The following is a 26,545-nucleotide window of genomic DNA, read 5'->3' on the forward strand; positions in this document are numbered from 1 at the left end:
CTTTTTTTATCAGCATGATTTTCTTTTTTGCAACATGATTCGGTGATGCCAGAAGAATACGATACTCGAAACTGTTTTTTCTTACTAATACAGTATGACTAAAATTTTTATGATTTTTCTGTTTATTTTTTATCATTATATTTAAAGGTATTTGTTATTTGATGCTCATTTTGAAATTCGATTTTATTCATAATTTTAATATATTTTTTTTTTCAATTTTCTCTGATACAATTTTTTTTGGCATTTATTTATAACTTCAATTTACTTTCGATATTTTTTGTAATTTAAAATTTTTTAAATTCAATAATTATTGGTAATACTTTTTTTTTCTTTTATAGGTAAGAAGAATATTTCATTATAATTTTTTTGAATCAACCCTACAGTTAGCTACCTTGTCGTCAAGGTAAAGTTTCATATAAAGTTTAAACTATAGAAATTATAATGATTTTTTTAAAATGATTTTATAATATTTTTTAAGTAATTAACGAACGATATTTCTTTTCTTATAGTATATTTGGTATATATTATATATATGGGTGTGTGATTTTTTAAAAAGGAGAAAAAAACAATTAATGATTCTTAATTGTAAGATTCTAAAATAAATTGGTGATAAAATAAATTGAGTTAAATCAAAATTAAATGAAATTCATAGTGATTCTTATTTTTGATTAATTAAATGATTATTAATATTATTTTATTTATTTATTTATAAATGAGAATAATAATGAAGTTCTAAATCTTAATTTAAAACACAAATGTTCGGAATAATAAAAACATTGTTAATAGTAATAGTTTAACTAATATAGTGCAGCTAATATATGATAGTTAAAAAATTAAGTTTTCTTCCTAACCATACATAAATTTAAATACAATCAGAATAATGCAATTATGTAAGAGATTTTGCAGGGAATGGTTTTTTTTTCGGTATTCCAGTGTCGAAAAACTAAAATAAACGATTGACAGTGGAAAATATTCCACCGAAACCATGTTATGACATAAGATGATCACTTGATAACATTGAAAATCTTCTATAATCACTTTTCTGAATGGCCATTTGTTTCGGCCATTGTTTAATAAATAATGCTTGCTCTCTCCTCTAAATCAAAATAATTAACAAGAACTAAAGATCAAATATATTTAACGAATGCTAATTGTCATTGTAGAAATTGGACCGTTTTAATATTGACCAACAACAACAACATTCTTTCAACAGGGTAATGTACTCATAATGATGATGGTAAAGTGCATCAAAAGACTTAAAAATGTTTGGTAAAAAATATACAAAATAGAATAATATATGTAAAAAAGTACGAAATGACCCGTTATATTTCCCTCGGAAGTATTTTTCGGAATCACTACTCAAGCATCACGAAATACGAACATTAGTTCCGAGAAATTTTCGGGCGTAAACTTCAACTTCCGAAGATGAAGGAAAAAAAGCAACAAATAATAAGAATGCAGCGAAATTTATTCAAATCGCGTGACGTAATTAATTCACAAATATTCGAGAGCAAGCAAAAAATAACAATAATAATAAAAAAATGGCAATATGCAGCAAAAATGTGTGGACGAATCATTTCATTAGCATATAACCATCCTAGAAAAAGAAAACTGCGATATTTGTAATCTCGACCGCACCTACTTTTCTTTAGGGAATTACAGCTTTTGCTATCTTTAATTGAAGAAAGGAAAAATTATATTCCATTCCTCCACTTCTTACGCTTATTAACCTTTATCTATGCATAATTGCTGTATTTCAATATTAACGAGTCTTAATTCCTTCAAACCAGGGGTGCACAACCTTTCCAGTCCGCGGACCAGATATGTGGTATTTCTGATACTCGCAGGACAGAAACTTCTACACTACGTCACAAGTGACCATATGGCCCGTAATTTTGGCCGTCACAAAATTTTTATAAATGTCCTTTTTTTCCATTACTTTCAACGAGGCTTACTTGAATTTTTGAAAACAGGTATTAAAATAATTTTCTTTTTCTTTTTTTTTGTATTTGAATTACTTGCCATTGACAAGTCTTTTGGCTAAAATTAGCTATTCCACTAGCTTTTGCTATTTTTTTTAGCAAAAAATTGACAACTTTTCTTGCCTTTCGCAATTTTTGACGTTAATTGGCGATATCCCGTATGAATCCTAATTTTTATGAAGGAAATTACTTTTCTACCAAAACGCCTTTGGTGGGGCGGATGGAACTCATAGGCTGGCCGCATATGGCCAAAATCCCAACCCATAGATACCTCTCCCCTCTTATTTATAGGCGGTGTTGATATTGCCCGCAAGCCGGTGATTGTGTACAGCCTACTTTAGATGCCAGGGAACACTGGAAGTTTGAATTCGAATATTATGCGGAGAGATTAATGTGTTATTTTTAGCTACTTCTAGAACAGGAAACGCTTTACTTCAAAGTGGTCCTCAGGGCATTGCTTTTATCCTCTTGAAATCTGGTACGATAAATTACTATTATGATCAGTAGTCATCTCGTGAAAGATCTCATGTGTTGAAGAATATTGTGCTGTATTTGCATTGAGTTTATCGGATAGGAAGGATTGAAGAAACGGGACTAATCGATTCATATACTAATAATTTCCACTTTCTGAATTAAAATTTTAAAATAGAGCTCTAGTGTTATCGTATCTCAAATGAGGGAAGTTATTGAATTCATTCTTCATGATGAAAAATATTCAGTATATATATTTGACGTAAAGTGCTTAAAGAAAACGAAAATTCTATAGATAATTCCGTAATCAAAGTAAAATGTAGGAAAATATCTTCAAGTGGATTGTTTACTGCGATTGTTTATCTTAGAAAAATTATAGTTGAGGGACAAAAAACATATATATCGAACTTATTTGCAGCTTTCAATCAAAAAAAAAAAAGCCAATTGATAACATTTGCGTCTCTGTTTTCCATCAAAATGGAAATTTATCTCTTAATATGGGGGATGATAATTCATCGAGGTATCAATAATTTAAATTTTTCTCTCATTTTTGTCTCTTTTTACTCCGATCTCCGTATTACAATCATCGAAATTTTAACAAATTTTCATTTAAATGAAACGAAGTAAATTTTAGAAAAAAAAGAGGTGGATATTAGCATTTTCTTTGTGATTGGGTGCTGCGAAAAGTTTAAATTTTTATGCTCCTCTAATTATATCAGTATCGCGGCTGTGGAAAACTATAAAACTATCATTATGACGTAAGTCCTTTCCTGCTCAGTGGCAGAAGATTTCTTGTCACTAATGGTTGAATTGGGATTTCCAACTTTATTTTATAAGATAACCAGACAAACGTAACGAGAAGCGTTTTTATTTTGCCCCACACCTCCTAAAACACAACCTTTTTGGGCGGAAGCCATATTCAAACTCACTTTTTGTCCTCTCGCTGAAGATAGTTTTTTTTCTACACCTTCCTTTATCAACTCATAAGAAAAACAAATTACGTTACGTGGTATAAGGCAACAGATTATTAGCAAAAATGTCCATACTGAAATAAAATAGATTTGTTACATTACTAATTAGTTTTATATTTTTGCCATTTTTTCACGTTCCACTTCAATTTCAGAAACAACCACAGAATTTTGACTTCTTTTGAATATTTTTGTTAAGCACAGCAAGCATGTGCTGAAAATTCGAACATAGCGTTAGGACAGTAAATTTCAGGATTTTGACGACCACGGCTCCCTTTTCCTTCTATCGCATATATCTGCGACAGCTTCATCACAATTACAATCTCAAAAATTGGACAAACTTTGGTTAATTCTAACCACTCATTATGCACGCACATGTAAATATCTTTGCCGCGACATGATGCACCTGACAAAGCTTGGCGTTGGCCCTGGTAGTCATTTCGCAAGGATCAGGGATGTTGCGATGACATTTTCAACGCAATGAATGCAAAACGCGTTATATTAAGCATAAAATTTCTCCTTCCTTACCTATTCTCATCGATCATCCTAGAAATTCACTAATGTAACATGAGGAAATAGGAAAAGAGAAATAACTCAAGGCAAATGGTATTAAAAAAAAGAAATACATATATATAAGATTCCGACGTCCATAATGGAGATGAAAACAATGATGGAAGTAAAACAAAATACGTCATTGAATCCATTGTCAAATGAGAAAATGGAGGCGGTGGGGGGGGGGGGGATCGAAAGGGGAAAAAGTTGGAATCTCAAGAATTTTCCCCATTTTCCCGTGGAATTTTTCCTTTTTTGGCACGTGGCCGGAACCTGTCAATGACAGCTTCTAGGCTTCTTTGACGAGTGAGTCCATTCCCTTAATGCTATTATCGGAAAATCGCTTTAGGATTCCCGTAAACATCTTTTTTCCTATTTCATCTCTAGAGTTTCCGTTTCCTCTTTTTTTTTTTTTTTTTTGTCATTCAAATACACAATTTTCATATATTGAACACATTGTGTAGAGATATTATTAGTTTTATCCATTATATGGAAATTTCACTCACTTTTGATATTAAAAAAAGAATGCTTATATATGGAAATTTTAGCAACTATTGGAGTCGTCCGGAAATTTCTAAGCTGTCTCATTCTTGTAGGTTTGAACGAAAATAGAAGGTTCAAGATTTTATCTTCGTTTTTTAGATTATCCAGCAATTTCTTTTATCCTTTAGGTATTATCATAAATACCACCCATCCTTGTAGAATTTAGCCTGTTTGTACAGGGAAAATTCATCTATGTGGCTTTTAAAGGAAAAATTTCTCACTCACAGTAATACATTTTAGGGCAAATCAAATGAACTGAAATGCCTATGGAATTTGTTTTCAGTGATAAAAAATAAATTTGTGCTTCAAAAAAAAAGGTTCGTTTTTCTGTGTTTTTCTGGAAGCGTCATAAACAAAATGTATATGCAGTGGAAAAAAATTTTGGCTTCCGCAGCTCCTTTGCCCTACTATTAAATCACACGTGTAACTCGTCCATATTCATATACTGGATTTCTAACTAATAGGTAGTTGTCAGAATGTGCGTGTATGTGTTGTGAACTTTTGTCGGGAAACCTAAGGTGAATTTGTTTCAGTGGAATGTTTTTCATGTGTTGCTTGTCAAGTGCTGCCATCTGTTATCTTCAGCTGTCTTAGACATGTATCCGCCTGCTCCCTTTAATTGTCTAACAAAGAACAACTCCATGGTATTAAATAGACACACAGTTATAACTGACAATGACTAGGGTCATCCCAGAGACCCACGGAAACCACAGATATAAGGTGTATTGATATTGATAGGCCACTGAATATTGATAGGCCACTGAATATTGATAGGCTCAAAGCAGTTTTTCCCTCTGATTAATTCAACAAAATGCTTATGGACTCATAATGCTCATGTATTTGTAGGAATGGTCAGAATATCTAAGCTTGGCTTCAAGTGCTTAATTTCGGGTATTGTTCGATTTTTTCTTTTCAGATGCCGTAATACAGTACTTATATGGAAATTCATTAGAATTCATTTTCAAAACAAATTTTGGATTCAAAACTTTAATAAACAGTCGAACAGTTGATTTATGAGGACCCCATTATCTCCACACAGGCTTGATAAATATTTATAAAACTTTTAGGAATATTGCTTTCATTTTATTAAATTAAAAAATTAAATTCCAAAAACAATGAAATTTTTCATCAATTATATGTAAAATCATCAAAATGCTGTACAAATATTCAAAATATACCAATTACGATAAAATACAGACTGGATATCTCAGTGATGAGAAACAGAGCAGCAATAAAAGTTATCTTACAAAAAGAAACGGTCAAAACTTTCGGAACTATTTAATATTAATTATGTGGAATTTTAAAGTACATAGTTTTACAGAAAAGCTGTATAGAGACACAGAATATCAGTCTTTTTATTCATTTTGGGTCAACCCGCGTGCTTTCTCCGAAGAAAACGATAATGAAATGGAAGTGGAGACCAATCCCTTTACCACTGCAGAAAGCGTCAATAAATGTAGGTACTATGTATTTTACAGCACACGTACAAATAAACCCACATGGTACGGAACAGCAGCTGCAGGATGTGGGCGAGGTAGCGTGAGGAGGATCTTGTTGTTGTGGCGAACTCCTCAATTAGACGCGCTTCCTTGAACCGAGCTTCCTCGAGTCGGTTGTGTTATTATGATGAGTGAAGTGAGAGTGCTGAGTTAGTGACTTCTCAGAGTGAAACACACCAACGCTATCAACTGAAATATACCGTGTCGTTCACTGTATCAAGCCAACTCCTTACCACACCGTCGGCCAATTCAGGCATCAATTCGTTTCCGTTTCCTAAGAAAAAATACTGTATACCTTTTCCGTTCGGTTAGACCGAATTATTTTTTTCATACGCTCTGCAGATTTTCACTATTTCGCTAAAAAAAATTGTAGAGCTTCTCTCGAATATTCGTGAATATTTACAGGTACCGTATTCTAACAGTTGTGTTGATGCTACTAATGCCGCCCAACTCGTTCATGACGACATCGAAGATTTCACGAAATTTTATCGTTACACTCAAGGCGTGGCTACAACTGAGGTCAGCGTTTTCAAGACCTTTCATTTCGATGTGATCTGGGTGATCATTGCCGATTCTCGCCAGAAATTTTACCAACTGTCGGCAAAATTGCCAATTATTATGCATAAACAATCCTTGGAGGGAAGCAATGTGCTACACAACGAGTATATGCAAATATTTCCTACCTTATTCTAGTCAGATTGTTGTACAAAAAAGAAAATAATCGTAAACTTCACTGAAAATACGGGACATTTTTGTATAGTACAAAAGAATTCTGGCAAAATTACGGGAAAATACAAGGATATACTGTAAACTGGTCAAATGAATAGATAAGTCGGAGCGTCAAGTATTTAATAATTTCTTTTTGATTGCTAAGCATCAATAAAACAACAGAAAAATATTCGCTCAATCAGGTTAGGTCCAACTCTAGGAATTTCTCAGAGAGCTCAGAGCCAACACTTTCTCTAGCAGAAAGCCTCCGCGCGAAGCTTTAAAGTCACTGAAGACGTGCATTTCACCCGTAGCCATTGGATACAGCAGGCCGACGTATGCGAAATCTTAGCCTTCTTTTTCAGAATATCCAATGACTAGGTGAAAGGGATGACTTCAGTTATGTCACGAGCTTCGCACGGCGGTCTTCTGCTCATTAAATCTCCTTTAAAATGCCACATCCTTTTTTAATGCAGTAAACTTTTTTTCCGATTTACAGCAGGTGCAAAGTGAGGGAGGTAAAGGAAAAAGTGTTGCATTTAGAAATCAACTTTTTTTTACAAAATACGGCTTGCCAATGTGCTAAGATAGTATTTTAAGGAAGCGAGATATCTCGTCAATGCCACCGAAAGGGTTAAGGGTCACTTGACGGCTCTGCTTATTATGCAGCCAAACACTTTACGCCCCATCTCCACGCATATTCATGGCCGTTCACATACAATTGATATTAATTTTTTAAACCAATTATTGACAGCCTCCTCCATTTTACCGACTCTGTGCACATATATTGCACAAGCGTGAATGTGTCACGCTCGAATGTTATTTGGATCGAGATCGAAGGAGAAACGATGAAAATACTTCAACGTAAAAAAATCTAAAATATTGAATATTTATGAATTATCCTCCTTTATCCTTGTCTTAAATTTATCATCTATGAAATGTCTCATTTATAACAAAATGCGTTAAAAAAATGAAAAGTTTATATATTTTAACGATGTGTATTTTTTGTGTATCGTCAACACTTAGAAGCATAACGAACAAAATACATATTCGACATTGTCCAGAGCTTAAAACTTCTTCGGTGCTTACGTGTTGCTGCTGCTGTTGGAGATCCTTTCTGTTCCCGTTATTAAATCAGCAGCACTTTATAAGCACAAAACATCTGTTCCCTCACATTCTTATTTTTCATCCTGTAAATGAAAAGAAATTTCTCGCTTGTGAGGGGGGGAAAAAACGTTATAGAGGGGCTTATACTTTTTTCCCCACTAATTAAAAAAATGAGCTATGGTGAAAAAAATTGGCTCTGAAAAGCAAGAAAAAAAAAAAAATTACAATAATAACAACAAGTGTGAGAGTCACTTTCTTTAGAGATCTTCACGCTTCGGTCGACAAATTGAAAAGCAAAAGCAGCTAAGAAGTAAACAACTCTCCGGCAATCCTTGTAGCATCACTAAGTAGTGAATACAAAGAAAGAAGACAATCTCTCGATTCGAAAAGTGAAACGACTTTGTTCGTCCAAAAAGATGTTGTGACGCCCGTGTCAATATGAGTAATAATATGCAAATGAAGTCCATATGCAAAATGCTTTTCGCTGTCTCTCGCCATTTCTTTCTTTCTTCTTTCTTTTTTTTTTGTAACGGTTACAGCCGATCTTTGTACTTGGTTAAGCAAAATCAGTGAAAAGATTTTTCGCGTCGTCCTTCGAAATTTCCCGTACTCATTTACATTCAAACTGTGGAAAAATTCGGGCACGCTCCGCAGCTGTCGCACGCGCAAATTATGTATTCCGCCGCTAACTCCTTCTACGGTCACTTACAACAATAACAACAGTAATGATAATTATTATTCAATGAATTCGACTGGTGTCGCTTCTTCTTGTGGAAACGTTATTGATCGGCCTGTCTATTTTAGCATATATATAATGAATTTTCGCCACGCAAATTTATTCATTTTTTTAGTTTTTGAACGACAAAATCGATATTTAATCATCGATGCGTTGTAGATTTATGGCAGAGTTGTATGCAGATGGACTCGGTTATAACGACATCGGAGATTCCATGGAATTTTTTCGTTATAACCGAATTGTTCTTGAAACCAAGGTTGATATTTTTACGTCTTTTAGCCAGGAAAAATATAATTAGATGCAATCAAATACAGGGTGTTTCAAAAAGAATCATCCGAATTAAAAAAAATCATAACTATTCAGCTTTTAATTCGTTTTGATTGAATAATGTATTGGTATAAAAAGGGAAATCTCGAGCTTCATGCAGTTGCCGGCAGGCAGCGCTAACACTTTTCCTTCGCTGCCACTTCAGTGTTTGTCAAGATTGGCTTTTCCCACGGTTAGACACTGATTCGGATGGCTTCATTTTCCATTAGGACGGGGCACCACCACACTGGAGGACGTTCGAGAACTTTTGAACAATCGCATTCCTAAACGATGGATCGGCCGTACGGGACCTCACGATTCAGTTAAACATAACTGGCCTCCAAGATCGCTGGACCTCACAGTGTTCGATTTATTTTTGTAGGGGTTTATAAAAGACTACGTTTATGTGCCTTCCCTTCTGTTTACTTTAGCCAAACTGAAGATGCGCGTAACAGCAGACGTGGAAGCAGTGGAAGCAAACATGCTCGCAAAAGTTTGGAACGAATTTGACTAGCATATAGACATATGCCGTGCATCCCAGGGTGGACATATTGAGCACCTTTAATTTTGTTTGTAAAAAAAACTTTAGAATTAGCCATGTAATATAAAATTAATCTTAAGTGTCTATGTTCAATATTTTTCGTAATATACGCATTCAAATCGGGTGATTCTTTTTGAAACACCCTGTACTATGCATGAAGGTTTTTCACTGGTAAGGATGACCATATTTTGGTAAGAGAAATACAGCAAACCGGGATTATAAATTCCAGACATTGCCAATTCTCGCCAAAAATATTGCCAATTATCGGGAACATCACCAATGCATTATAAATAAACCTTGGCTGGAAATAAAATGCACAAGTGATGGTAACTCGTGGGAATTTCCCCTATTTGTGTGAAAAATTGCTCAAAATTTGTCCACGAGGGAAATTCCCTATCATTTGTAGGAAATTTTGAGTGTACATCAAACAAAAGGATTTTTTGAAAAAATAATAATAAATGCAGTGTAATACTTTTCTAGTGTAAAAATATTTGACTATGTTTTTACCCCCGGTAAATAGCAACACATTTTTCGGAATGTGTGGGAAAAATTTATAGGAAAGGAAAATTTTGCTCGAAGTCGGTACCATCATTGTATAGAACAAACAGTATGGACTGAGTACGACCAGGCTCTGTCACTTACGCAATATAAGCGAAATTGCCTGGATGTCATGGTAGTGCCGGAGATATAAAATGGTACAGCAGATCTGCAGTGAATCAAAATTAATTTATGGGGAAAAAATGTTTAATCGTGACTATGTGTTAGATCAGTTGTTCTCAAAGTGTGCGCCGTGGTTTCTCAGGGCACTTCCAGCAATTGTCAGGGACTTATTAATGTGTGCTTATTCACTACCACGAAGAGGTTCTTTAACTATTCGGGGGGGGGAACCACGAATAGTGCATCAGGGGAAAGGACCTACGACAGTCAAAAGTTTGAGAACCACTGTGTTATATGAATATTTAAATTTCTGTGATTTCAATTATGATAAATCATATCCATTAAAATATAATTAACGGATTATGCAAAGAATTCCAATCCCTAGTCTTAGTAAAGATCATGAGTTTTAAAAAGATCTCGGATCATTTTCATAAAAAGATGCGGCAACTTAAACAAAGAAAAAATAACAGAAATGCCCCGTATACAGGTCCGACCAATGAGTAAGTGAAAATGTTAAGCACGATAACGATAGATGAACAGATGAAAACTTTTTTCTGTAATTCTGGGAAAAACACAATAAAAACGAAAGTGATAACAAAAAAACGTCGTTATATCCGAAGTCATTTAGACGACATTATACGCAAGGCTTATTAAGAATATTCTCAATATGAATATTCTCAGCCGGGACTTCAAATTATTGACGTTACAGTCGTGCAACCAGGTTTGACTATGTTTCAGTTTTCATTGTGCCAATTTTCAGAGTAATTTTTTTTTCTTCTTGCTGGTGGTCCTTCAAATATGTAAATGTGTCATCTATTTTGAATACAACCAGTTTCACCGAAAACTCATTTTCATTGCGCAATAAGTCTGTGGAATCAGAGAAAAGAATACAAGAACTTGAATTATATAGGCCATAGTTCATAGGTCATATCATGCAAGGCTGTGAAATAACGTCGACATGCGTCGTGTATTTAACCACTGGATGCAAACTGTCAGTATTTGTTATTAAATGTAATTTAGATAACGGATAGTTTAGAACGGAAAGGAAATGAGACAGGAAACGCGGAATTTAACTGTAGGGGTCCGTAGGATGTGCAATTAATTTTCCTCTACCTAAGAAATCATATAGTGGGCGTAGTCCGGATTCATATCCTAGTGAAAAATTTCTATGGAACCACTCGAGGTTACCCAAGCGTTTGGCGTATGATTTCACCCATAGTCTCGTGGCTAAAGGAGCCGTGACTCGTAGCGTTTTTTTTTCCGTCATTACTAACTTATAGAATCCAGTTCTATTTCGTTTTTCACGGACATGGTCCGGACCTACGACGGAAACGGAAGTTGGGTTCTGTTTCGTGCGGTATTGGAGTAGGATCTTTTCATGAATGATTTTCATGGTTCCCTTTAAATATCCCCGTTTCATGGTTAGTAGTTCATACGCTCATATTTTTTTTCGATGCAAATGCATGCGATGGGGGGAAGGGTGTCGTAGATACCGGAAATTGTGGAACATGAACAATGACCGCCGAAAAAAAAAAATGCCAAACGGGAAAAAATTGGAAAATATCGTTTAAATGGCTGAAAAATATGGTTGATTAAAGATTATTGTCAATTGGAGTGGATTAAACTACATTTCACGAAAATGTACATTTCGTGAACATTTTCGGTGCCAATAACATTGTTTTAGTCGTGATGGGGACCTGGTGCCTGTGATTTCTCAAGCTTACTCATAGTAATAGTTACCATAATATAATTTATACTATATGTTAAAAATTATCATTCTTCGTTTTAGTAAAGCATAAAAATTTCAAAATTAGCTCCATAGAAAAAACGAAAAGAGCGGAATTTTTTCGTAAAATATTTGAGACGGCCAAAAATACCCGAAAATTCGGGAATGTCTCGTGAAATACTGGTCATACGGTCATCCTTCCCAATAGTCTTTCTACACTAAGCCCTAAGGTCAGTGGCTTTGACTCTGTGGCCATAACCAAAAACCACGCGACGGACATTATAGAGGACGGCACCTCCCCCTCCAATCAATGGCACTCGATTTATTTCCGTTTTGCCCTGCTATATCATGTGCTGAGCAGGATGGTGGCATTCGATTTACGAAGTTTACCTGCATACCGTTAGGGGTGGGACAGGGGTGCATCACTGAGATTACCCTACCCAATAGTCTTGTTCTAGAATATTATAAATTTTTTTCCTATCTCGTTATATCGGAAAAAATGTCATGCAGAGAAGTAACAAAATTTGTTTATAATTATGATATATTTATTCATTGATGATATATTTATTCATTGATGTGTTTTCAAAAATCACTCCAAGTTACAACGAGTTTTTCGAAAAATTGATGAGATAATTTAACGCATTCACATTCACATATTAACTCATACATTTATATTAGATTCTCTATTAATGGAGATCATTTCTCTCTCTGGAGTATTCAAAAACACGAACAACGAATGTTGAGAGACAGCAAATAATGATTACATTACTATATAATTTTACCATCACTTTCTCTCATGGGGGCGATTAAATGAATAAGAATGAAAATATTTTCGTTTCGAACGTCTTCAAAACATCACCTTGAAAAACACTTGAAATATTTACCATTTCTATTCCATCGCAATATTGAATTTTTTGATGAATATTTTCACAGTTCATTAAAAAAAACTTGCTTTAATCATAATCTTAACAGTCTATTCAGTCACGCGATTTTTATTGAATATCATTTATAAAAACTTTCCCATTCGAATACGGGTTTTTTTTATTTGAAACCGGGAAAGAAATTGGATTTAATTAAACGGCAGAGAAGAGAAATGTTTTTAAATATATATATATTTTTAAATTGCTACTGACTTTTTAAATTGAATTTTTTTTTATAAAAGCGTTTTTATCCCTTTTAAATTGACAAAAAATATTTAGGAATTAAAAACAATTTTTTTAATCTATTTCAGAATGAAAAAAACGGTTAATAACCAGATTTCGAATAATATGACATTTTAATTCCCATCTTGATATTTTTCAATATTCTTCTCTAAGTTCAATTCAAATTTTTTTTTTTTTCTATTAAAAGATTTTGATGATAGCATAAATATTATTTAGAACAGTGTTCTGCAATCATTTTACACCTGCGGACCAGTGAAAATAGTTGAAAAATTTCGCGGAACGGCGGAAATGAGAAAAATAATTAACGGGCCGGGAAAAAAGAAATGCGTTTATTAATTATCTGACCAGAGCAACATTAATGTTCAATAATTAGCGGATCGTAAAAAGTGAGTATGTTGAATTATTTGCGAATGAGCAAAAAACAAGTATAGAAAATATTTTGCGGCAGGGCTAAAAATAAAATGGAAAATAATTAACGGACCGGCCACAAAAATATACATGACTAATAATTTGCGGATCGGTTAAAAAAATGGAAAATAATTATTTTCTATTTTTTGTAACTGATCTACGAAGGCCATTAACAAAAATGAACGTGCATTTGAATACTTATGCTAAAAGTTTCCACGTCTAAGTACGGAAGAGGTAAAACGGGAGTGGGGGGGGGGGTATTTATAGGTCTCCAGATACACACGCTTTTGCAAGATAAACTGTTTGAATCCAATCTCAATCCTGATAAATCCTGATAATTTACATGCCTGGCATTGTTTCCAGAATATTAGTACACTATTTTTGGGCAACCTTCGTGCTGAAAATGACAAAGGCCTAGTTGAAGAACTTATATGTGCCTTCGAGAAAAGCAACGTGTCACTAAAAATTCACTTACTGCATTCACATATTGATGTCTTCCCAACGAATTGTGGCACTTTCGGTGTCGAAGAAGAGAGCGATTCCATCAGGACATTTCTGCAATGGAACAGCATTACAAAGAAAAGTAGTCAGTTTCAATGTTAGCATGTTAGCAGCTTTGTGCTGGATGATATAGAGAGATGCTCCGGACGTTTCCCCACAAGCGACAGGCAAAAAGACGACGTGTACAAAAAGGAAAGTTTTTTTTAAAACTGTCATTCGCACTATTGCATTCCCATAGCGTTATATGTAAAATGTATACAGTGAAATTACTCAGAGAAACCTTAGCCAGGAGGCGACCCGAAATCTATAAAGAACAGATATTTTTATCTCTGTAAAATTTTCACTGTTGAACTAGTTGGAGGACAGACAAAAAATAAATGTGAACAATAATTTGCAGATCGACTAAAAAATAAAATGAAGGATTATTTGCCGATACAGACTTGAAATAAATAACAAAAAATCATTTTTTGTTATTTATTTATTTTTATCTAGTAGTTATTTTTTATTCTTGCCAAACCGGCAAGAAATAAATATGGAAAATAATTTGCAGACGGGCAAAGGATGAATAAATTGGAAAAATGATTTGCGGACAGGTGAAGTATAAAAAATAAGAACAATAATTTGAAGATCTGAAGAAAAAAAAAAATAAATAGAAGGAATAATGTTTGCAGACCGGCTGACGACAAAAACAGATACATTAAATTCAGAGAGACATTATTTCATTTTTTTAAATCCGAAATTGTGTAGGGGCAACATAGATTGGACGAAATGTTTTGCGAACCGGTAGTAAATTCTCCCAGACCAGCACTAGTCCGCGGAACAGTGATTGAAGAGCATGGCTTTGGAATAAATTTTGTTGCCATGTTGCAAACAAAAATTTAAACCGCAAATATTTTTGAAAAATCACTGTGCAAATCTGAATAATTTATCAAGATACGATTAAAAAAAATCATGCTTAGTCGGATCATCAGTTCTGAGATAATTTATGTAAATCTTATGAAAATATAATCATGTAGAGTATGAAAGAGAATAATTCTAATCCGCATTTATCTGCGTCATCTTCATAGTATAAAGCGATATATACCTGTTATAGGCATGTATTTCGGTTAATAGCATGTCTTTGGGTCGGTAAGCAATTAAAAGATACAAGTTTATGAGATTTTACGCACATGTTAGTGTTGTAACTCTATTTTTCCTATATAATGAAATTTTTTTTTTTTATCTGAAGATATCCACTTTTATTTGTTTCTGATTACTCGTTTTTAGGTCTCAACATATTTTTTTTTCATTCCAAATTGTTTCCGCATTAGCATATATTATCATACGGTTGCATAAGTATTAAAGAAAAAGATTCAAAAGAGTATGAATATATTGTTTTAGTGTATAAACCTTTATATTGAAAGACTATTGCGCCTGGAGAGAAAAGAATTTCATGCCGTGACTACAGGCTTTGCAGAGAGTGAAAGAGAATATCAACGTTTATATGAGATAGTTGCACGTTATCTACCATTACTAAACGTTCTGATCGTTTTCTCCTGGAGATTGAGAAAACTAATGAAAGAAAGACTGGTTGTATTTTTGTTAAAGGTGAAAGATCATATAGAGCATGGGTTACAAATACACTTAGGAATTTTCTCCCTCTTGGTTCATATGAGCCGAGTATATCCCTAATTAAAAATCTTGAGACTCATAATTATTATTTTTTTAGTCATATCATATTATAATCATTACTTTTTATTGGAGTATAGAGATACTAGAGATGTACCTCTCACATATATGATCGAAAGGGCTTAAAAGAAAGTAATAAGCATAAAAAAAGGTTTTAGATGCAGTATTTTTAATAAGTTTTCAGCTGATCAGTATTTCGATATTAACACACACACATATATATATATATATATATATATATATATATATATATATATATATATATATATATACATATATTGAATACAAAAGCTCTGTTAATATGGAGAGATACATATGTATTCTTTCTCTATTTAATACACTTGAACGTGGGTGGCTCCGAACAGCCCAACGTTATCACCGAAGGCGTATTGCACTTATCGCTTGATGTTAAAAAGGATTGATCTAATTTATTCCAATACAGACTGAAGTTATGCTACCTACTATTGCGTTCGAAGATGTTCGATTGCATGTCGGTCCAGAGTACCGAATGGTTCCTCATTGCTCTTAGCTCTGGAGTTACTTCTCTGAATTATCATAATTGTCGATGTGGGGGCAATTTCTACCCACGGATTAGGAAAAATTATTAATTGAAAAAATTTTGATTACTCATCGGTGAACTTAAGGACAGAAACTGGATAACATACAGATAGGTGAGCCTTTGTAGGTGGATACTAAATGAGATGATATAAACCGATTAATTTTATAGTCCCGTTCTTATTCAATATATTGTCGCGTCGCCGGATCTCGTCGAACCTCTGTCACCAGATACGCCCCCATCGTGCGGCTCTCTCGGGTTCTTCGCCGGGGACTTGAAGATGGGTGAAAACTAACAGGAACGAGGATTTGAGGAAAAATAAACGCCTTTATTTACATAAACTAGAAGTTCTGCTAAAACTACAGCAGTCTTTCAAACGTACGTCTTTTCACCTCGAATTCTACTGTCCGAGTCCCTAGAATTTCGTTCTTCCGTTCCGGTTCGTTCTTCGTTTCGGACACCTCCTTTCCGGCGCTTCGGGCACCATTCAGAAACATTAGTGAATGGGCACTCCTTACTTGAGGAATTGGATCTTTCATCACTCGCTTAAAAGTCTTCATACCTTCCAGCATGGTCAGAAAGTTTCTATCACTATGCTCTAGTATGAGTATCATTAGAAAAAAAAACCCATTGATTTATTTCAAATTTGGTACGTTTCGATTGTATATGCTATAGTATGTTAACATAATGATTTACATGTCTCCAATATTTATCTTTTTGCAAATTTTCAAACATTAAAGGGAAAAAATGTATTGCTAATATATTGATTGCATGATAAAATAGCATGACACCAATGTAATGGAAAAAATTAGAGAAAACTGTTCATTTCATCAAATGAGGTTGCTTCCGATTTAATGAACTAATTTTTCCTTCATTTTGAATAATTTTTTTTTCAGTTCATGTAATGGTATTTCATCAGGCTCAAGGTTTTAACAATACGTTTCTTTCCTTAAGTTTGAAAAATCTGCAAAAAATATATGTAATCGACATATTTAAAACATTATGTTAACATACTATAGCATATACAAGCGAAAACATTTGTAAAATATTTGAAATTAGTCAATAGTTAAATATTATTCTCAATGGTATTTATACTAGAGCATAGTTTGATCGATTCTTTTTGACCATGTCAAAAGGTATGAGAGAGAGAGACCCACTAATGAAGTGAAAAATTTTGTCGTGATTTGGTTGAATGACGATCGGCAGCGCGAACGATAACTTGAATCATACTTCTCCAATGAAAATGAAAACACGAATTCCAATATTTCAATATTATATAAAAATCAATCACTAAATTAAAACTTCGATTTCTTACAAACTTATTGCGAGACCTTCAAATAGAAGTTGCAATATGCACCAAATTTTAAATAGAAAATTTCAATGGAAAAATATAACCATAGGTTTCAATAAGATTTCCGAGATTTCCAAACAGTTTATATTAAATTTTTCTCACAAATACTACACCTACATAGCAAATTTAATTTACCCGGACATTTTGTAGATTTTCCTCTTCGGGCACACACAGCATTGACGAATACTATCTCCTAACCTCTTTTATCTGTTTCGGAGAGTCTGCTTCATCAGAGCGACTATCACTACGATATTTTTCCAAACAAAGAGCAATACCAATAATAATAATTCGATCGAAAAATCTCGAAAAGCTGAGTGGAACGCGTCAGCTGTCAGGTGATCAGCACGGGGGAAGGGGGGAGGGAATTATCATAAAAATCTAATGTTCTGAAGAAAGGTAGGAGAAGAAAAGGGAAACGTACCGTGAGAGATCCAATCTCTTTTAAATAAATTATGTCTCACTTTGATCATTTAAGAGAGAGAGAACAGCGAAATTTTTAAGAAAGAAAACTATCGACAAAACGGTGTCGCGCCTAGATACTAACTACATTTTCGCTAAATTCACCGGCTTTAACGTTTTATCGGAAAAATTTTAAACACTTTTCTCTCTCTCCTTCTCTCTCTCTCTCTCTCTCTCTCTCTCTAGGGCATGTTTTAAATTATTAACATCAGTCTAATGCACATTACGATGATTCCAGTTATTTTGTTTCAAAAACAAAATTAATGAGAACAAACAACAAAATATACCAAAAAAAACATACTAGCTTAAAAACGGCAGCCTTCTTGATGAATATGCACACTAAATTCATTATGCGTCAAAAGTAATCATCCAGTGTTCAGCGGATGAAAACAATGAAAGCAAAAAAATAGTAAGAAATAATTCCTATGAAAAATTCATCATTTAACGAGAAACAAAAATGAAAAAAAAAAAAGTGGATAATACAACTGAATTGTTTCTTCTTGATGAACCACCAAAACTTAAAAAAAAATATACAATAGAAACAAAAAAAATTATAATAAATAATTTAAAGGAAAGGACGGAAATAAATACTTAAACCGGAAAATTTCCCAGTTTGTTTCCAATTTTTTTTCCCCTTGTTCATCCGGGGGGTATAATTACCCAGATATGACAAAACAAAGAAGAAGCTCCCTTTCGCATTAATTACACTACTCTGTATTTCCCTTATTCTTAATTTAATTCTGAAGAGAGAATTTCTTCCCTCTTTTTTGCATTTATATTAATTATTTCTTTTATTTTCGAGAGTATTTTTTTTGTTTGTTTGTTTTGTTATTTTCCAAGTAATTTGGAGGATTGTCGTTTACTGACTAAAACAGCGAAATCCAAACCATTGTTAAATGAGAGACGTTCTCGTGTCCCGTCAGGACCCATCAGTTCCCGTTTTTTTTTTTCTCATTTCTTTTGTGTCTTTAATTACTTTGTTTTGCTTCTCTTTCTAACAGACGTCCCCCTCCATTTTACTTGTTTTTTTTTCTTTCTAAATTTAATTCCCGATTTGTTAGTTAACTTGAAAGAATTTATTTTCTCTTTTTAGATTCTTAACTGAGAAATTTGAACGAATTAACGTTGATTTTATCATGAATCATGAAATACATACATGAATGGGTAGAAACATTTTTGATAATTACAAGAGTTTTTGTAACAAAAGAATATTTTTCGAAATATAATCTTTTTTTAATAAGCTGTAAAATTGCTATGAAATTTTAATTGAGAAATTTTTAAAATACCACCAGTCGAACCTAAAGTAAATACAATCGGAAATAAAAGTGCTAACTTCGAGGTTTATACACTTTATCCGGTCAAGTGCAATACAGTGGTAATGATTAATCATTTAAAACCATGGAGCTATGTTTACAAAAGTAGTTTTTTACTTGTAAATTTTTACTGAAAGCGCGTGCTTTCTACGTGGGTCTTGCTAATAGGCATAGACTAAAGATATAAAGTTATTCTAACTCTGTGCAAATAGGTGTAGGAATAAAAGAATAGAAAAATTGAATATTCTCTCAGCGATAACCCTCTCAGCGATATTTATGAGATATCTCGCCTTCTTAAAATATTAGCATTGACAAGCCCAGACATTTTGTAAAGTTGATTTTTCAAAGAAACACATTTTCCCCTATCCTCCTTACTTTGCACCTGCTAAAATTCGGAAGAAAGCCTACTACATAAAAAGAGATATATCATCTTTCAATGAGTTTAGTGATTTCTGCAATGCCAGTAAAAGGGTTAAGAATTGTTTGTAGGAACGTCCTCTCCACTTGTCAATACAAGATTCATCGAAAGACTGGTTATTTGGGGAGATGAAGATTACAAGGAAGAAAATTCATCACTGCCCCCACGGGGACTCGAACCCCGGTCTCTCGCTTGCCGGACGAGTGCTCTACCATCTAAGCTATGGAAGCAGATAGAATATTTCAACCTTGAAGCGTAAGAATTGTTATTTACATTTTGTTTCGAGATTTCGGATGGAAAATCAACATTCAGTTAAGTGGACTTTCCCAATGGTTTTGTTTATTTTTCTACAAGCTAGTCATATTGCTACCAATACCATTATAAAAAAAAATCAGTAGAAACTCTGATTCGATTGTAGAGTGTTTATTTTCACGTATTCGTTGCGTTACGAAATCTTTTGAAATTGTGATAAATCTGTTATGGAACGCCGAAAAAGATGGAAACATGCATTGAAGATCGTGATAAAATAATCCAAACGTTGGGATACTAAACGTAATTGATATAAATGAGTCATGATAAACTGAGATAAGGGCTGGAGAAGGAACAGGAAACATACAGGATTAACGGTCATAAATAACAATTTCGACGATAATAATGAACAATGAGGATCATCTATACCACATGTGCGATCATTTTGCGTGTGATATGATCCATTGTGCAATTTTTTGAACGTTTTTCCAGCCAGAAAGAGCGAGAGGGATGTGGACTTGTTCCGCTATATTTTCAATTTTCATTGATATAGAGGAGGAAGTAGACGAGATATTTAAAGGCGGGGTGAAAAAGCTTCGTATGTGAGAGTTCCATGTCTAATAACTAGGTATTGGGCGCTTTGAATAATGGCGGACCGTCCCAAATACCAGCAGAAAACCATAATTTACGTGATCGGGGGAAATTAGGAAGAACTCTCGTAAATCGTCACGTGATGATCAAGGTGGTAGTTCAGTTTGTCAAGGAATCGTGCATAGCCAAGTCTAGTCCCAGCGCCAGGTTTTGGAAACTTATCCGTCTTCAACGGGAATTAAACCCTATGATTTCGCAGTTTTGAGAAGTGCGGGTTATGATCGTAAACATAAATTTCTGCAGCTATTGTTAAATATAGTTCCGTTCAGCGGTGCCTTCATAAACGTTTTGACCTTCACTGTATTATTCCCATATTTTCCGTCGTTTACTAGAAATAACAGGTAAAAGAAAAATTTTCAGTTCAAACGGTTATGAGTTACCCTCTGTATAGCGTTCATCATGTTCACTTAGCGCCGAAACAACAGATTTAAAAACAAAAATCGAGGTACTAATTTTCTTAAACACGGGGTGAATACACTTATTATTTTCGTTGTTCCTTTTTTTATGAGCATGTGTGGCATTTTCGTGATAGTTCAGGGTGAATTCTCCCTTAAACTATCGAATTTTCTTCACCTTTGACCTGTTGGGAGCTAATCTCGAACGATTTGTTATCGGGTTTTTTTTTGTCCTTATTACTAGGATATAGTTTACACGTGAAAAAGAATTTCCTACTAAAAACAATGCAGTGAATAATCAAGTAAAAAAATAATCCTTAGTGTTTTCTATTATCCTCTAGTTATCGATAGAATAGAACGAGTGGCTAATATGTATATGTATTTTTATGCATGATAGGGTGAATTTATATTTATGTTTCTTCTACTTACAATACATTGTTCAGGTGATAAAAGAAAAAATAATGAAATGGGGGAATTTTTATTCTATCTGGAAATTTAGTGTAAGAAATCTTTACTCTGTGAAATATACCACATTATTATTGCCTACATTACCTTGCTGTCAGTATAATATTTAAATATTATTCCAATGTGATAATGAAAAATATAGTTTTTCTTCTCTTATATAAGTACAGGTTGTTCCACAAATTCGTTTAAAAATTCATAAAAAGGTAAAGGAATTGGTATACTTGAAATGCGATTTGCAAAACTTATTTTCCCACAGGGGGGATTTTTTCTTTTTGGTACAAAAAAAGGGGGAAAAACACATTAGTTCAAGTTTTTGTCGATAAGACGGGTCAGGGAAATCTATTCGGCAGGAGAAATTGAACGTGAACCTTTCTTTAATCTCTTTTGAGTCCGAAACGTGCGTAAAGCTTCAAGCGCGATTCGTGGCTGAGGCAAAATGTCACCAATAGTGCTTTACCCACCAATGTTACATCACAATCAAGGGCTTATATAAGTGTCAGTAGTACTGGAAATATGCTGATTTGCATATTTCCGGTGATTTGTTTCGTGCAGCGCCATGTATCCACAAAATTTGAATTATTTTTGTCAAAAAAACCCAAACTCATAAAGTTTTTCCCAAACAGCGTTCAATTCCCAGGGCCGTCACTTCAACTTATATATATATATATATATATATATATATATATATATATATATATATATATATATATATATGTGTGTATGAATATATGAATGAAAATATGATTTTCGAAATATTTACGAATTTATTGGCACACTGTAAATAAAAGCTCTGAATGAATCGAAATAATTAATATCAAGGTATAACTATCATTGTTTCACTTTGAAATTACAAAATATGTTGTAGAATTGAGGTCCATGAATAGAAAAAAAAACAAAAAAACAAGCATTTGATGAAGATCCCAAATTGCAATTCATCGCATTAGAATTTTTGTAAAGTTAAATGAACCATTAAAAATCATTATTATTAGAAAGTAAATTTACATCAATTTTATTTTGATTTTTTCCTCTTTTGATTTTTTCAGAGAGAAAAGATAATCAACATGTAAGAACTCCAAAAAAAATAAAATAAAATAAAATAAATATATATATATATTGCTTTATAATTATAAATTTTTTTTTATAAAATTCGTTATAAAAGAAAGTATCTTTTCGATCGACTAATGACAACGAGAAAAAAGGAACAATCAATGAGTTCTAGAAAAATTGGGAACAAGAAAAACGCAAGAAACAAAAAGTTTAAATTGTGTTTTTAATTCTAAACTAGAAAATTGTTTCGACTGCTTGTAACTGGTTTCTTGCATAATTTCGAATAAATTCAACCTGGAAAACGGATGAATCTCTTGCATTATTCATGTTACGGAAATTAACTTCCAATGGAGTAAGCATATGCATATGAGATAATTTTTTTTTTTCATTGTATCTGTATTTTTCTTTCTTTTGGTTTCATCAACCCTAAAAAAACTTTAAATTTTCTTCCTTTTTTTTCCCCTTTAAATTGCGTGAGTAAGTAATTAGAACTGAGATTTCTGCCCATACTGAGAAGTTACGTTGTTTAAGAAATTATTTGGCATCTATCAAATTAGTGAGTAATTTTTTCGAACATTTCTCGTAAATATTTGCTCACTTTCTATAATAGAACCCATGAATTAGAACTTGAGAATGAGATTGAAAATGTAGTTGATATTTATTAATTTCAAGTGATTTCTATGTTTACAATGTCTGATAATCGGAATAAGACAGTCACCTATATATTCAGAAGCAGAATAAAATTTTCTAGTGAATGCCAAACTAATTACTTGCATAATTTACATAAGTTTTCTGGAAAGGATTTTCTTAAGAATGAAAATGAAAATACATTCTGCATAATGGGAGTAGTCCTGGTACTTATTTTTATTGCATATTTGCATGATTTTGCTATTCTAGATCTCTCGAAACAATTTATTTCTTCCGTATATGTTAATCTAAGTTTTTCTGAGTATGTTTATCTAGGGGAAAAAATCTACAGGGTTTTGAAAGTTTATGATCAGTTCTCCAGTACAAGGAATATTAATTTCCATCTTATGTTTCTTATTAGTAATTTTTTTCCCTCATCCTCGCATGGGACGATGAAAATTTATGGAATCGTTTTCTCCTATTGCGAATATGTATTTTCACGAATTCTTCCGGATAATGGCTTTCTTTTGGGTCTTGGGAGGTCTCGACGAAAATCATATTCGTTCGCGAATCTCCTTTACCGACCACAAATATGTCCGAATATAGTTTTTCCTATTCTACCAACCCTAATATGTGAAGACGACTCGCATTACTTCAGTTGTATTACTTCTTGTGGGATGGAATCATTGCGGAATATGCGAATTGTTTTGCTTATGCGAAGAAATTCGTGGAGTGTCTTCATATCCGCAAAGTTTCCTGACCTGGTGCAATTATTTTATGATTTGGCCTTGTTAGCGTTACTAACTCAATTCTGTGTAATAAGTGTTTACCTGAATGAATGTTCATCCCAAACGTCCTATGATAAACTGTATTAAATAATTTAGTGAGAGAGAGAGAGAGAGAGAGAGAGAGAGAGAGAGAGAGGAGACTGTTTTTGTTATATAGTCGATAAACTCCAAGAAATGGTGTTAATTTGAATATACAAGGCAAATGTAAAGTGAAAATATTTATCAATATTTTACTCCCGCAAATCATTTATTGGGTTGTTTCCCCAGTTTTAGAAATTTTCGTAGCTATTTTTATTAATTAAAATTTTTATGTAAAATAATATGTTTCCTGCCCAAATTTACATTTGTATTTATGAGAAAATGTGTAAATTTTTGAGTGAAATAATTTTTAATATTGTGAATGTAGCAGTTCAATTCCTATACAAATGCGTATTCGAATACCATTACAGGCATACTGACCGATTAGGTAATTGAAAAATAATAATCAATATTCCTTTAAAGAAGATAGAAGTTAAAACTTATTGTGCATATAGGGACCAATGTTTCCGATTTTTCAGGCCTTATATCAAAAAACTCTTCCGGTCTCGAAAACAAGATTCTTCCGATTTTTCGCATCTTTATAGAAAAATTTCTAAAAATTCTTAAATTGAACTTTGCTTGAATGAAAATTTTTTGAAGAAAGTGCTTTTTCAGTCCTCGCAATTCCAGGCTGACAACGTTTTGTCAGGAAAAAAATATGGGAAATTAGAATTTAAAGTACACAGGAATTGTCACCAAATATGATGCCAAAAACAAGCTAAGTTGCCAATTATTGCCAAAATTAATCGGAACAAGAAAAAATATAACAACGTTCCTGGAAAACGGGTCATATGATCACTCGATGCAATCCAATAAATCCCGATAGAGTTTTTCCTTTAACTTCATTCATTTTTTATTCGGTTGGAAATATTTAATCACGTGAAAAGCTACAGATTTTTTTAAGTCTAGGAATTGGCACCTCTGTTATTGTTTCGGAAATCAAATACAGAATCATGAAAGATTCATAAAAGCTTGAGAAAAAATAGAGAAAATACTTTCAAAAAACAGATTGTATCATGTCCATTTCAAGACATTTTCTGATTAATTTTCAAAATCGAAGATAATTTTTATAGGTTTTTTTTCTGTGAAAGAAATTACATTAAATCCTCACAGAAAGATAATTCTTGCTTTTTAATAGAACCACTGTTAGAACTAACATTAGAACCAAGATAAAAAAGAAAAACATAATCTTTTCAAGAAAATGTATTGGACTTGCTCTAGATGTTTTCAAGAAATCAATCCATTGATTAAAAATTGTATCAAAAAAAAAAAAAAAAAAAACTGTAAAAATTAATATATTGAACTAAAAAAACGTATTAACTGAAAATATCTTTAATGTTCAATATATACAGTATATGCGTACGTATATAAAATTGTTCTTCCATGAAATAAAAAATTATCTCATCCAGTAATACTCCCATTATATGACACTTATATTAGAAAGAAGGAACTTCTCCATTTTTATTTCTACATCATTTGTTCTCGGAGAATTAAAAAAAAAAAAACCCAGAAAAGGGATAAAAAAAGAAAATATCATCTTAATTTTCTCAGAGTCCATTAAATGCCATTCATCAAAGAGAAGAAAAGTAAAGCCATTTATGTAATTGTTCATTAAAACAATAATTTATCTACTATATGAGTGAAATAATCCTTAAGACTTAGTACGTATTTATTGATTGATCTCTTAGTTTCCACTTTTTAAGCTTTTGTTAATAAGTTGGTTGAGAGTAAGAAAAATATCAAGAGGCAAAAAAGATGAGAAATGATCTGGAATTTCATGGGTTTTTTTTGCTTTGAGACATATATATTTTTCATTATTTTCAAAAATTACACCTTCAATAAGGGAAAAAATAATTTCGGGGGAGAAAAAGTGATTGTGTAATTTTCTCCCACAAATTCTCGCGATATCTTTCCCAGAAAATTGTTGAAAATGAATGAATGGGCTTTAATATAATTATCTTAGTCTCAGTAAGGAGAATATTTAAAAAAAAAGAAAGAGAAATAAGTAGATTGTAGAGGAGAACCAAAATTAATGTACGGTACTTTGAAAGATATTGCACTATTTTTCTTTTTTTTTCTTTTTTTTTAAAGATTTTTATCCGACCGCCAAAGGGTGGTGAGTAAATACCGAAGCCAGATAAGAAGAATGGGATAGTTAAACGTTGTATTTCATTTATTAGTGTAGTTATCTCAGATATTTGTTGAAGAGAGAGCTAGAGAGAGAGAGAGATATTGTGTGTGTAGGATGCATGTGTGAGAATAAAAAACACCGTCTGACGCTGGTAGAAGATACATTTGTTGTTCACCCCGAGGGGGGGGGGGAGAGGTTTACTTTGTTGCGAGAAACGCTGAATATGGTAACCCTTGATAAGATAGGAACGCTTCTTTAGGTTTGCCATGTGCAGCGTCTGGGTTCTAGTAAGTAATGACGTTATTAAGAAACGCGAAATTTCCCTAAAAACTGTAAAAAAAAAGACGTTGTTGTAGAAAGTGAGAGAATGTTTGTTATTTTCCAACTTTTCGAAAATTAAATGTTTCCTTCACTTGATTTTTGTGCGAATAAAGTAATTCAAAATGGTATGGTTTGAAATCGAGTCAGGCTTTGAAATGTA

At 33.0% G+C, this 26,545-nt stretch overlaps 1 protein-coding gene and 1 non-coding gene across 8 annotated transcripts in view; one reads left to right on the plus strand and one right to left on the minus strand.

Annotated features, from left to right (window-relative positions):
• Positions 1-26,545, plus strand: part of LOC149076142 (cell adhesion molecule Dscam1-like) — a 600,278-nt gene that overhangs the window by 497,113 nt on the left and 76,620 nt on the right. The gene's annotated exons all lie outside the window — the stretch shown is intronic.
• On the minus strand, positions 19,792-19,863 carry TRNAA-GGC (transfer RNA alanine (anticodon GGC)). The gene has a single exon. It is a non-coding gene; the product is annotated as a tRNA-Ala (tRNA).

This window comes from Pholcus phalangioides, unplaced genomic scaffold, assembly GCF_987345545.1.
Source record: "Pholcus phalangioides strain wild (caught in Gottingen) unplaced genomic scaffold, Ppha-v1.0 ptg000015l_1, whole genome shotgun sequence".
Lineage (NCBI taxonomy): Eukaryota > Metazoa > Arthropoda > Arachnida > Araneae > Pholcidae > Pholcus > Pholcus phalangioides.